The sequence below is a fragment of the Phasianus colchicus genome, chromosome 20 (genome assembly GCF_987193195.1).
Source record: "Phasianus colchicus chromosome 20, bPhaCol1.hap1.1, whole genome shotgun sequence".
Taxonomy (NCBI): Eukaryota; Metazoa; Chordata; class Aves; order Galliformes; family Phasianidae; genus Phasianus; species Phasianus colchicus.
This window is the reverse complement of record NC_143455.1, coordinates 9608829-9622081: the sequence shown is the minus strand read 5'-3', so window position 1 is coordinate 9622081 and position 13253 is coordinate 9608829. Positions and strand designations below refer to the sequence as shown.

Here is a 13253-nt window from a genome sequence, read left to right as displayed (position 1 = left end):
AAAAGTGGATATGTACATATGTGCAAGTGTGATAATCCTGCAAACGTAAATGACAACACAATCCATTAACGTGCTCTGATTGTTCATGTTCTACCATACAAAACACTCATCCTGGTCCTCAGACATTTGGGTACACAACCATTGCTTCACCCACTGGGCTGTGACAGCGCATAGCTTCTAATTGTACCACAATAGTAGGGATCTGAAAATTCAGGCAAATCAATTCCACTGTCTCTTAGCAAAATGTGCCAATATCATTGCAAGAGGCATAGCTTGTTGTCTGCGCCCTGACTGCTGGCACGCAGGAATGATTTCCTAGCTGTACTAGAAAAATCGTTGCTAGGTTATTTGGTTGTTTTATCCAGGGATAGCTCTGAGAGTTAATTTTTTCAGATAATACCTATGGAGTACTGGCTGTTTTCAAAAAAACACAAACAGCACAAATACTGAGTCCACCCACAGGCATGTCCATATTTATTTGTCACGGTGATTCTAAAAAGAGGAAGCAGTGAGTAAGGCACTTGGACACTTCACTTATTTATCGTTATTATGAAAATGTGGATTGATGACCAGAGAGTGCATTTCTGAGTTATCCACCAGCACCTCTCAGAGGTGAGCGCCGTGGTGGTCAGAGGGTTGGAGCAGCAAAGGAAGTAAGCAGATAATGTTGATGTGTGCAAGTTTGGAGATACCACCTGTCCCCTACATGGATAAGAGGAAAGGAGAATTAGCTGAAATTAGTTGACTGAAATTTTGAGTGGCTTATCATGTCTAATCCTCCATCATAAACAGCTTTTCTCTTTATTAGGATGTTTACTGAAAGAAATGCTTAAAAGATGTCATTTTTCCTTCGGCAAAGCTCTCCCTCTCCCTTTCCTTTCCTGCTTCCCAGGGCTCCCGTGCAGGCGGTGCGTGGCTCAGAGGCTGTGCAGCACACCTGGCTCTGTGCTCTCAGGCCTGCCGTGTCCTATGCAGGCTTCTCTCTTAGATTTCATTAATTCACTGGAAGGGAGAAGAAGAGTACCAGGATTTCTGAAATCATAAATTTTTTCATATAGATGACTACCCAAAGTACGTATTGTAATAAGAATAAAGCTAAGAGGCCAGGGACTATCTAAGACCATAGGAACTGGAATCTGTAAACAAGCTCATCCAATATATTGTCAACAGGAGACATATATTTATGGTGAAATGGCTTTCAGGGTAGAAACTATTGGGTCTTCTTTTTTTTATCTGTTCTCTGGCAGAGGAATGATTTAAAGAGAACCTCAACTCGCATTTCAAATAATAGGTGACAGGAGCTCATCCATTTCAATGTAATTCATTGCACTGCATATGTATGGAGGAGATTTTAAAAGAAAACCAGGGAGTTGTATTTCCAAGTGAGCCACTAGATTTTTAAATATGGTATTTCCTCCTTGTTTTCCTTCTATTAAACTTATTGCTTTCCCTGAGAAGAAGATTGCATTTTTGTGTTAGATAATACTCTGTTCCTGGTCTAACAGGGGGTGCAGGGTAGGGTAAATTCTTGGTTTTGCTATTCATAATGTTGGTGATAGCTTTTGTTTTGTTGTTTCTCAAGTATTACTTTCCTCCCCTACTCACTTACAGTACAGTTAACTCTCCTGTAAAGCTGTCAGAGCTCAGAGCTCTCTCCTTCCATGCAGCTGAAGTACATGAACTCTAATTCTCTTCAATATCATAAACCTGAAAGTAAACTCATGTCATTGGATCTCTTTCTGATTTCAGGACTGGCTTGTTTTTTCTTTTGGTCTGTGTGTGTGTTCTTATTTAGCTGTCTGATTGATATCCTGCATGGTGTAACCCGTTCTCTATTGGAAAATATTCCTTGAGGTGTCTGAGAATCTCAGATCAGAGGCAGAGGCCAGCCAGACGTTTCCAGTGAAGCCAAGCAGGCTGAGGGTGCTGGCTGCTGTCACAGCACAGTGCTCAGTTCGGGAGCAGAATCTGAAGCCTTCAGGTTTTGGTGGGGCTCCATGTCCAGATTTAAATCCCGTGCATATGCTGCATGCAAGCCACAGCAGATGCTAGCATAAAAAATGTCAGAGTTGCTCTAGGAGAAAAATCAGTCTTTTGTGGTTCCAGGCAGTTTTCCTACATGAACAGAATGTTTTATTATTGGGTACAACTACTCTGTGACATGAACGACAGATAGGCTTTCTTTCTGAAGGAAACAAAGTGTGTAGTCAGTGTTTTACTTTCCAGTGAGCCATAAACTTAGGATGATCTTCAGCCGATGAAAACAAAAAGGAATTATTTTAAAATGACAAGGGTCAGAGCATTTTGGCATAGTAAAATTGAACAGTATTGCTATTACGAACTGCTGCATGTTAGTGGTGGCTGGAAAGGCTTTCATGAAGACATTCCCAATCCAGAAGATGTCACAGCAACCTGAGACCTGGTAACCAGTGAATCTTGGGGCAAACAGAGCAAGTGTGCCAAACCAGCTGATGTGATAGTGATCTCTTCATATCCCTTTGGCTAGCACCTGTTGTTACTCTTAATTCCCCTTTAATTTAATTCACTTACCTGCTCTTCGGAAAAGTACGGTGTAATAATACTAACCTGTACAGAAAAGTGAATGCATATTCATGAAAGCTCATGAATTATTGGCAAAATCAAACTGAGTTGACATTGATCATGGCAGAAGGCAATTAAGTTTACTTGTCTTGTGAAATAATCAATCTCAACTGATATTTTTTCTTGATCGCACATAATTTGAAATGCGTTTTGATGAAAGATAACACATTACAGGGGATTGATTGAGGACTCCATAATGCCTATCTACAAAGGCACCAGCCTTGTTTGTAAAAGTATTTTTAAAACCTAGAGATAAAAGGAGCTCTGAGGTTAAAATCTAAGCTCAGAAATCCCAGAGTTTGCAGCATATTCAGCTTGTCTGATTCTCCTGACAGTGCGTTCAGCCTCACGTTGTCATTCCATTGGAACTGACCCACTGTCTGTAGGGAACATCATGACTGTCACAAGATGCTCAGGATTTGATGACTAACATGGGTAAAAATTCTTGACACAACAACGTCCTGTGAGAAAATACAAATGAATCAGAAGCAGCACATGTCAGTAGTTAGCAGAAATTGCTGCATCCTCAGTCAGGGAATCTTTGCCTAATGGCATAGTGAGACATGCCTGCTTGGCACCAGGAGAAAGGTGAGGGCTGGGGGTGGTGGGGGGAGCGCATGGCTGCGGTCAGCCCGCCCTGCTTAGCACATGGCTGGCACACAGCAGTCCCAAGCACCGGCTCTGGCCTGGGCAGACAGCCTTTTCACCATTGAATGGATTGGCTGAAGCAGGACTCTGTGGCTTTCCTTTTGGATGTGCTCCTTGCAAAGAGTGGAATATTTGAGAATCCAGATCTCAACGGTGATTGGCTGCTGCTTGGTTCATTCCCAGCAGTCAGGACGCAGAATGTAGCGGCTTTCTGATCTGGAGATGAAACAAGCACTCCAGATTATTCAGAAACAATAAAGACTCTGGTTATTCAATACACTGATAAGAATATGTTTAAAAAATAAATTGTCTTCTGGCTGCTGGGACTGCTTGAAATTCCATTAAACACTAATGAGAGAGGGCATCGCAGACAAATTAATAAACACTGTACGCTCAACCTAGAAAATACCAGCCTACAACCTTTGATGCTAAACTGATTAAAATGAGAAACATATTTCATGTGAAAGTGCTTGTTATATTTCAGTGTATTAATTGAGGCATAATGAAAATGGAAGATACAGCACAGAAAAGGAAGAATTCAAGCTATGGATTATAACCCTGCAAAACACGTAGGCAAATGCATCCTTAGCTTCATGCCCATGAGCAGTTCTGTGGGACTAGGAAGTGTATAGGAAAAAGTGAAATATATTTGAGACATAAGAGAATTTAGGTCGATGAACTCAGAGGGGGATTTTTTTCAGTGAGTTTGTGCATGTGTCACAAGATCATGCATTTGTTATACATGAAAAATCTTTCAATCCTGCTTTTCCCATCGGTTCTGAAATAGGTTTGTGCAATAAATTGTACCGGGGGGAAGAGGGGAGATTGAATGGAAACAAAGCTGGGTTTAAAAGACAAATGTCATGAATTATACCTTCCTTAGATTAAGCATAAATTAACAAAGGAAGAAAGAGCAGGAGGGGTGTAGCACTGAAGGAAGCAGGAAGGTGCAGGTGGCTCTTGCAGTGCGGTGCTGCTCAGCACTGCCCTGGGATGCACAGACGTTGCCATGACAACCAGGAACCGCAGGCAGCGCATCTCCAGGAGCATCGCACACCCACATCAGCTGAGTGTGAGCAGTCCCAGCCCCAGCATCAGCACAGCCCTCACACTGGGAGGGGTATGGGCAAACAGGGGCAGGCTGGTGGCACCTCGTGGGACACAGACAGCCAGCGGGGATGAGCGGCAGCAGGGGATGGCTGTCTTCTCCCATCTGAATAGAATGAGGCTTAGTTCTGAAATAACAGCGCCTGCTTCCATGGAATTTTTGGTGTAGCTATGGAAAATCACATTTAGTTAAGTATTTTTTCTTTAGGAACAGTTTAAACTGTTAGGTATTTTTGAACAAAACTGAGGGATATCATATATTTACCTAACAAAAATTTTCAGTTCTGGATAAGGCATAGTAGTAGAGAAGCAATTAAAATATAGTAAACAGGAATAGGAAAGGTCCAGGATATAGTTAAACTGAAGGTTCTTGATTTCAGTCTAGTAGAGCAGAAGGCTTTGAGTAATTAGAGGAGCTGAAAGAATAGGATACAGTACAGAATAATTATCTATGGTGTCCACGTTCACTGTGACCAATTATTTAAATAATAGCTTTTACTTGAATTCACTGAATCTATGAAAAACAAAGGTTTGTTGTTGTTGTTTTTTGTTAGGACCATTTTGCATCAGCCATGAAGGTAGTTTCTGAATGCAGGCACTCTGACTTAGGAAAATAAAAAATTGTTTCCCAGTTGTGTGCATTCATCCAGTTCTGCAGAGATGGTTCTTTTGGAAGACTACTGCATCCTTGGTTATCAGTATCATTTGCAACGTTTGTATGTTTGTGCTTGACTTGATGAAGGCAAGCCTGAATCCCTTATTCAGGCATCGCTATTATCAAAAGCAGCACAAAGGACAAAAAGATTTGGTCATTAATGATACATTGAGTTGCTTGCCAGAGCAATACAATAAAACCCCACAGAGTAGAACTAACATAGTGTCTCTGAGTACATAACCACCAACATTGCAGGTCTCTCTGAAACAAACAATAATACATTTTTCTTACATCTTTCTCATTAATTTTTTAAAGCCTCTGCTGGCTTTGTGGGCTTATTGCAGGGGTTTGAAATGATGTATGAAATGAAAAAGGAAAGGCAGGTTGTACTCCACAGCCACTACTGTGCAGTATTGGATCATCTTATACTGAGCTCATAAAAAGGCAGGACAGGTCTGAGCTTTATGACACAAAGAGAAAATGGAGGTACTCCTTTACGCAGCAAAACTGCCCTAATGCTGTGTTTTTCTTGTTCCTTTCAGCTGGTAAAGTCTGCACAGGTGGCTTTTCTGAAGCTTGTACCTACACCAGGAAGGTAAACCTATACTGCACTGAAACCCACAGGGCAAGACCTACATCATGAGCATGCCAATGTTCCCCTGTGTGACTTCACCCAAGTTTTTTCGGGAGAATGAGCTTAAGTATCATATATAGCCTTGTTCTAAGGATGGCTTTTAGTTTTCATGCAGTCACTTACTGAGCACGAGTTCAACTTGAGCTCATTAATTATATTTTAGTTGATTTCTTTGTTTCAAGACTGCCTTCTCTTGTTGCTCTTCCTTCAGTCTCACATGCAGAAGAGAGTAGGACAACAGCTTTCCTCTCATGGATTGTTTTCTCTATTGGACTGAAGGGCTTCTTTGACATTGTTTTTTAATCTTCAAGCTCTTTTATTTGTGCGGTTTTGTCACATGCTTTGAGAGATGTTGACTGAATGTTAATTTGGTTTGATGGGGAAAGCAGAGTATTGATAATAGTGAAAAGCTCAACCAAAATGCATTTACTTCCAAAATAATGGACAAGGTTTAGCCTCAGAGCTGTGCAAGTGTGAGTACCTTTGATGGATGTTACAGCAGTGATTCTGCTCTCAAAATTTATTTGCAGCAAGATCAGATCCATTACATTATTAATAAGCTGTGTGCCTGTCCTCTTGCCCACACAGAAGGTGCCAAAGAGTACACAATAACACCACGTAGGAGATGCACTAATGCACTTAGCACTAAAAATTCTTTGCGTGGTTCACTGTGATCCAGGGGGTCTGAAAAGTTGGAAAGTGGAAGTGAAATTGTGAAGTTTGGGTTAGAAATGTAGTAGTGTGGCACGACAGGAAGCTATCCAGCTGTGCTGAATAAGAGCTCTTGTTATTTCTTATTAACTGCATCCTTCCAAGTTGCTATGAATCATCAAACAGGAGTCTTTTTTTTATACTGGTACTAGATAGCTAGCATCAAAATTTATGTTGTAAACAAAAGAAAATAATTGTGGCTAATCTCTTCTAATTCAGTGTGAATTTTAAATTGTTTTTTCTTTCTCTAATGGTTCTGGCTTTATGTTGGAAGCTTGTAAAGTAAAGCAAAGACAAAGTGAACAAAAACTTTGAAGAAACCTAATGATCTCCAAACAATTCTATAAAATAAATTGAAGTAGTCAGAAGTGCAAGTTTACATCCATTTTAACAAATGCAGCCTTCCCTTCCTGCACAGTCACAAGCGAGCTGAAGGCATCTCCCAAAGGCCAGCACAACCACCTGCTGGCCCTTGCATTAGCAGGGTGTGGCATTTGGATTATGGAAAAGTAAAGACCTCATTCTTCATTTCATACCATAATACTTTTTTTTTTTTTTTTTTTTAACTGTGGGTATGTGATACTTCAGTCTGTTTAGCACAGTTTTTAAATTTTATTGTAATTGCAGTAGTTGAAAGCAGTCTGTCAGCATCGGAACAATCTGTGTGCTTATTCTGTGGGATGCTGAATTTCTCCAGGAGACTTGGAGAGGGAAAAGACTACAAATGCCCTAAATCACCCAAGATTGGAAGCATTAAGAATTACTGTATGCATTCCACATCGCCCAGTCTCAATCCACACCACAGGGCTTTCCTTTTAACGTTATCACCTGCTCTTCTGTTCCATGCTTGTTGCACAGTGAGTGGCACCATCTGCTTCTCAGAAAATGATGTGTCTAGACATCCTTGAGTACCATTCAGGAGAATATCAGTAGTGGAGATTACAGACCCCTGCGTTGCTCCATTGTGGAGAAGCACAACAAACCTTCCTGCTGTGCAGCAAGTCAGGTGGCTGCTCCAAGCTTGGCAGCCCCCAGTGGCTGCACATCTAGTGCAGGTTTGCTGGGAGCCAGGGAAGGGTGCCCAAAGCCAGACTGTGCCTTCCTGATGGGCCACAGCAGATCTCCTTGTCAAATTCATAGCGGTTTAAGCAGTCTTTGGTATTGGCTGTGGTATAGGGTTTGGCTTTCTCAACATTTATTTTAAACAGAAAAGGCTTTTGTTCAGCTAATAATAGCAGAACAGTAAATCAGGAGACACTGCTGATTAAAGGTGGTGTCATTGCCTGGATATGAAGAAAAAGGAACTGAATCTTCTTTAACTCACAGAAATATGGACGTATGAATTTTCTTTAAAGGTAATGGGCAATATAGTCAGCTGTAACATATGATGTGGAGGTTTTCATTTGTATATTAATAGAAGCTCTATTCAGAATAATTGAACAGTAGATTTGATGAGGTTTGGCAATCTCTTATTGGAATAGCTTTGCTACTTTTTTTCTGAGAGATCTGTGGAGGCTTAATTTTCTTTTTAATCTCACTTTGCCAATAGTATCTCTATCTTTCCATTTGTACTTTTCCTTTGTTGCTGATCCCATACATTTCTTTCTGATGCTCATGTGAACTCAGAGTAAGCTGGGAACATGATCTTAGGCCCCAGGAAGCCAAAGAGAGGTTTTTCCTAGCTAGTAGGTTTCAGAATAAGCTTCTGAAGCATGTGGTTTAGATGCTTGTTAATGGTGCTCCATCCCCGAAACACACTGCAGTATTACAGTCTAGTCTACCTTGGGCTGTCTGCTCATTTTTAGAAAGAGTTCGCATTGTTGCTCACTGGTCAGTAACACTCCTAGAGGCTTAGGATCTGTCTAAGACCCCTCTGAGCAAATCTGCTGGATCGCTGGCCAGTGATGAGGGGTGAGGATGAGCAGCATTTCCAGACAGGATGCTCAGTGCTGGAGATCCCTGGAGTGAGTCCAGTGCTGGGGGTGCAATGGGGCCAAAAAGCCTCATCTGGTTGAATGTGCAGAGTACAGTGCAGCTGCAATTTATACGTCTGTGTCTTATAATGGAATAGGGGCTGATTCAGCTTGCATTTTCCAGTTGGATATGTATGAATCCAAAACATGCTGAAGTAATCTTACTGTTGGGGTAATGTTTTGACTGATCTTACAGATACATTGTCATGCACAAATGAGTACTTGGAGGTTAGTAGACACCTTTTAATAAAAACAGCTCTCTTCAGTGCTCTTGTTTGGGTAGACAGGAATTTTCTTCAAATGTTTTTTCACAGAAAGAATCATAAATTTTACTCTTTGATCAAGACATGAAGATCTCTGCATTAATTCCCTTGGTAAATTTCAGCTGATTTCCTAGCAATTCACAGTTGTGGTCTTTCCTAGTGTATTGCTATGCTTGTATGTTTAAGTTGTGAACCTTTATAGTGAAATAGTTTGAATCACATGGATGATTTCCTGACACATTTCAACAGCAGTCTGAGGAACACGTCTCCAAACTGCTGTTTGGCCAGTGGTGCAGCCTGTAAACGGGGTGCTACTTTGTGCTGTCTTGTGATTGCTCTTCAAACCATGATGCGTGTGCTCAGCCCTCTGCTGAAGGAAGCCAGTGGCTTGGGGAGTGTCCTAGAAGGCAAGAGGTATCTCTTCAATATTAAAGTCACAAATCTGTAAGGAAATTCTGTCGCTAGGATGCCAGTTCCCTTTTACGAGTCCCTCAGTAATTACAGAGTAATATTTATTACAGAGCAGTGTACAGAGGGATGTGTTTGTTGTAAATGGCGCCAAGTGACACGAAGGTGTTTGATAGCAGTGGGATCTGTTTGGTGAATCCATAAATGTTTCTGACGTACCACAAATTAGGCATTTTAAAAGCCATTTTGTGATAAAGGAGAAGAGTCAAAAGAGTTTGCAATGGATGCTCATTTGGGAAGCAGAGCACAACTTGTTCTTCCTTGTGGAATTGTCTTCTGCTGCCCCTCTATTCAGGGGCATTTCATCCAGCATGAGGAAGTTGCACAATATTGGCTGCCATCAAACAGCTTTGAGCTGTAGGAGGTTGATACTGAGGACATACAGACAGGTCATCAAGTCTTACACGTCTGGATACAATGCCAGTGCTAAGGTAGAGCCTAGCACAGCACGACTCTTATCTCTGGTTTGGGTTTCTAGGCACCAAGACAATAATAATGTCTTATATTTTATTGACACTGGAAATGTTTAAGGCAGGAGGGATCACTAGGTTATCCAGGCAGTTCACAGAGTATATGGAGCTGTTATTGTCACAGATGAGGATGATAGTGCTGGCATGGGGATGGAAGGATCAAACTTGGGTCATTTGAGTACTGCCTAGGTGCAGTAAACACCTTTTCTGAGGGATTAAATCCCTTCTGCATAGTTTCATGTGCCCATTGTCACTGACCCTGGCTGCAATTTCAAAGTCTTACAATAGTGCAGGTGTTGTTAGAACCAGCTGCAATCTTTAGAAACACGTGTGCTGTGCAAGTAAACAAAAGCAGTTTGTATCTGCCTATTGTTCATAGCTGTCCCTTCCAAAGGAAGCCTGTTACAAAACTGTGCAGTAAGAGTGCAGGATATGAAGAGTGCAAATGTGTGCTTCCACTCTATGTACTGTCTCATATCTCTCGGATGTGTGGATTTTACATTTTTGTTGAGTACATGACGAGGAAGAGAGAATATATACACGTATGTATATATGCATGCACATACTGTATTTTTTCCTTCTCTGAAATTCCAGCAATGTGAATGTTAAAAGCTGTGTTTAAGTGAAGTTAGGACCTTGGGTAAAACCAATAAAAGCAGTTTAATAGGGAAAAAAAATGGCAGAACTCTTCAGCCTGAATGTAGAAAATCACAATTTTTCATTTTTGCAATTGAATGGCATGAAATTTGTAGTGACAGCTGAAAATTTCAGCATTTGCTGAGACTTTCCTGGCAATTCTCAAAACATGAATATATTTTTCATTGTTTACTTATATTTAACGTTTTAGGGCTGACTAAATTAAATGGGTATGGTAAGCTTTTAAAATTCATTGATGCTATCTCACTTTCGCAAATGCGTTAGATTGTGTGCAGGGATAGAATAATGCCCTGAGCCTCAGCCTTTGTACTAGTGCTTCTCTCTGAATATCTATGTCCATAAAGACAGAAGTCTTATTCCCCTCTTTCTATGATACATTAATATTTTATGGAGCAGAACAACACAGAGTCAATAGACAATTTCATATTATGATCATGATGACATAAAGCCCAGCACTTGGCACGCTTTCCCTCCCGACAGCCTCCAGCCTGCCATGACTCAGATTAGCTCCGTTGGCTTCCTCCTTGCTGTCTCCAGACGTCCATCTGTCTCGCACAGTGCTTGCTGTGGGGGGTGGTGGCAGTGTGTCTGGCTGCCTGCAAATCCACCTCTGTGCTCAGGGCTGCAGGGAGCCGTGGCTACAGGCAGATCCATCACCCGAGTTGCATGGCTGGGCTACTGTTACCAACGTTGTAAGAAATGCACTGGGCTCCATGGCTCAATTTATTAATGTTATTAACAACGCTAAATTAAGGACACTTAAGGAGGGGAGGAATTACTCCGAGTTTTGAAGTGCCGGGTAGTTTGCAGAAGAGAGGTGACAGTTTGGATCAGAAAGGCTGTGAATGTGCTATGCGCCTGGTGAGAGTGCCAGGGTGACCCAGCAGTCAGAGCACCAGTCACAGCGGTGACAGAAGTGAGTTCTTCCCTTTCTGCACTCAGGGCGAAAAGCAAGTTGAAGCAGAGCACCGAGGCAGTGCTGCTGCCCTGCTCAGTCCCCAGTGAGTGCTTGGGGAGGTCATGCAGGGCACAGGCTGTCCCCAAGTTGGTGTCACCAGGATGACATTTTAGCCTGTGTTTAACTCCAGTCCTAGCTTATCTGATGTCTGTTTGTGGTGTGCAAGAGCATAAGAGCTGCACTTGGGTCAGAGTGGGACTCTGAATATCTCGGGTATTCAGCCTTTGACAGAGACCAGTAGCAGACACTTTGGCAAGGGATATGGGATTAGGGTAAGAAAGGAGAAAGCACCATGTGGTACGTATTCTCACAGCTTTCTTTCACAGCTCACTGTTCTGTTCAGATGAATTCGGATATTTCACTAATATGTCTTTAGCTATTGAACTGGAAAATGACATGAAGAAATGAAAGGTCTCTCCTGTGCTCAGAGAAGGATGCTTACTGCTGGCAGCATTAGAGAGCTGAATTTCCCTGTTCTCCTTTCATCCTGGCTTTCTGCCTAAAGCACATGGCTCAGTAAGCTGTCACAAAGACAGCAGCCCTTTTATTTTGGAAAACAATCCACAGTTGTTGGTTTCAATTTGATATTTGTTTTGCTTTGGTGTTTTTTTTTCCAGTATTTCTGCTCTGCTACTTTTGGAAGCTTTGGTTCTGTAGGACCGCAGGATGTTTTAACATTTTGGCCTTGGTCGTGGCGTGTGTGTATTGTGATTGATTGTGTTCATTAGGAAGGTTGACCGTTGTTTGTTTCACTATCAATAGATATGTTAGCAAACAAGATAAGTGAAGACCAGCAAACTTGCTGTGGTAATTACTGTAGGTTTAGATAAAACGTGTAGCAGTGGAGCCTCAACATAATGAATCCTTGTTGAAGTGAAGCAGGTTCGTTATATGTTAGATGTTGAAATCTTTCCCCAGCCAGACGGGAAGAATCACAATAAAAGAGGAAAACACCAAGTTCCTTAGGGCGGTGTGTGCAGCACTTCAGATAATGGCAGCGTAGTTAGGGCATGGCACCAACTTTCAGCTGAAGCTCTTTTTTGTGCATCCAGGGACAACAAAGTGTCTCACAAAATTGGATCAATTTTGATGATCTTCTTACTGGAAAACACAGCAACAGCAGCAGCAAACTATTCCACTGCAGCACAGAAGTTTTGGATATAGTTGCTTACACCTTCCCATTTTGAATACCTCCTGTTTTATTTAAAGTGCAGTCAAGACCTTGAAATTAAAACCAAATGTTTTCCAGACACTTCAGTGTTCTTCGCTATCCCTCCAATGCCCTGTGTTGGTTTCTTAGTTGCTGTTTTTTTGTTGTAGTTTATCCCAAGGCCTGGCTCAGCATCCCTCACGCTACTCCTGCATCTCAAGCTGTTTCTTCCCCATGGCTTCCTTGTCCTCTCCTGCTGAACTGGAAAGAACAATTGCAAGAGAGCTGCTCACCCCAGCATGCTCAGAAAATAAATGTCTTTGCCAAACAGCTTTGTCCTTCACTGTGCTAACCAAGCACTTCCATGGCCTTAGGTCAAGCAAATGGGAACACGAGTTTTGTTTTGTTTTCAAAGACAGCAGAAGGAACATCCCTGCTATTCATTTATTCATTTATTTTTAGAGAGGTCAAAATTTTAGGGGAAATTCTGAAAAAAAAAGTTTTGTGTGCAAACTTTAGCCAAAGTGATTCAAGGCTGACAGAGGACGATTTTGTTAGGCAACCTTACCTTTAACTAACAAATCAGTAATATGAGGCATTTAAATCTCTGCCTCAGAACACGTTCTGTTCAGTAGTGATGTGCTTTCCTGGTGATTTGGAAGATTCTGGTTTTGCACTCTAAGGACTAAAAGCAGGAGAACAAAACAGGCAGAACAAAACAAAAAGAACCAAGGTTCCTTAAGCAGAACTGTGTTTAAATACAAACTGGAACATGGCAATTCAACCCCAAAGAAGAATAAAACAAGAAGTCTTTATCAAAACCAGCTTGTCTACTCAAATCTAAGATAAACTTCTCAGTTTGTATCTTCTTTGCTGTTCTCAGCCTCTCTCCTCTAATATGCAAACGCTTTAGGAAGGAGTTGGGGCAGCTGGAATTAACCCTGCTATATGCAGGAAC

General features: G+C 41.6%; 1 protein-coding gene and 1 long non-coding RNA gene across 10 annotated transcripts in view; both read left to right on the top strand.

The window, feature by feature from the left end:
• The window catches only part of TOM1L1 (target of myb1 like 1 membrane trafficking protein), a 512416-nt gene that overhangs the window by 407666 nt on the left and 91497 nt on the right, over positions 1-13253 (top strand). The window lies entirely within an intron of this gene.
• Positions 4293-13253, top strand: part of LOC149915380 (uncharacterized) — a 46247-nt gene continuing 37286 nt past the window's right edge. Inside the window, exons 1-2 of the long non-coding RNA XR_016459139.1 lie at positions 4293-4321; positions 5554-5606. This is a non-coding gene — a long non-coding RNA (uncharacterized LOC149915380). The remainder of the gene's footprint in view (positions 4322-5553; positions 5607-13253) is intronic.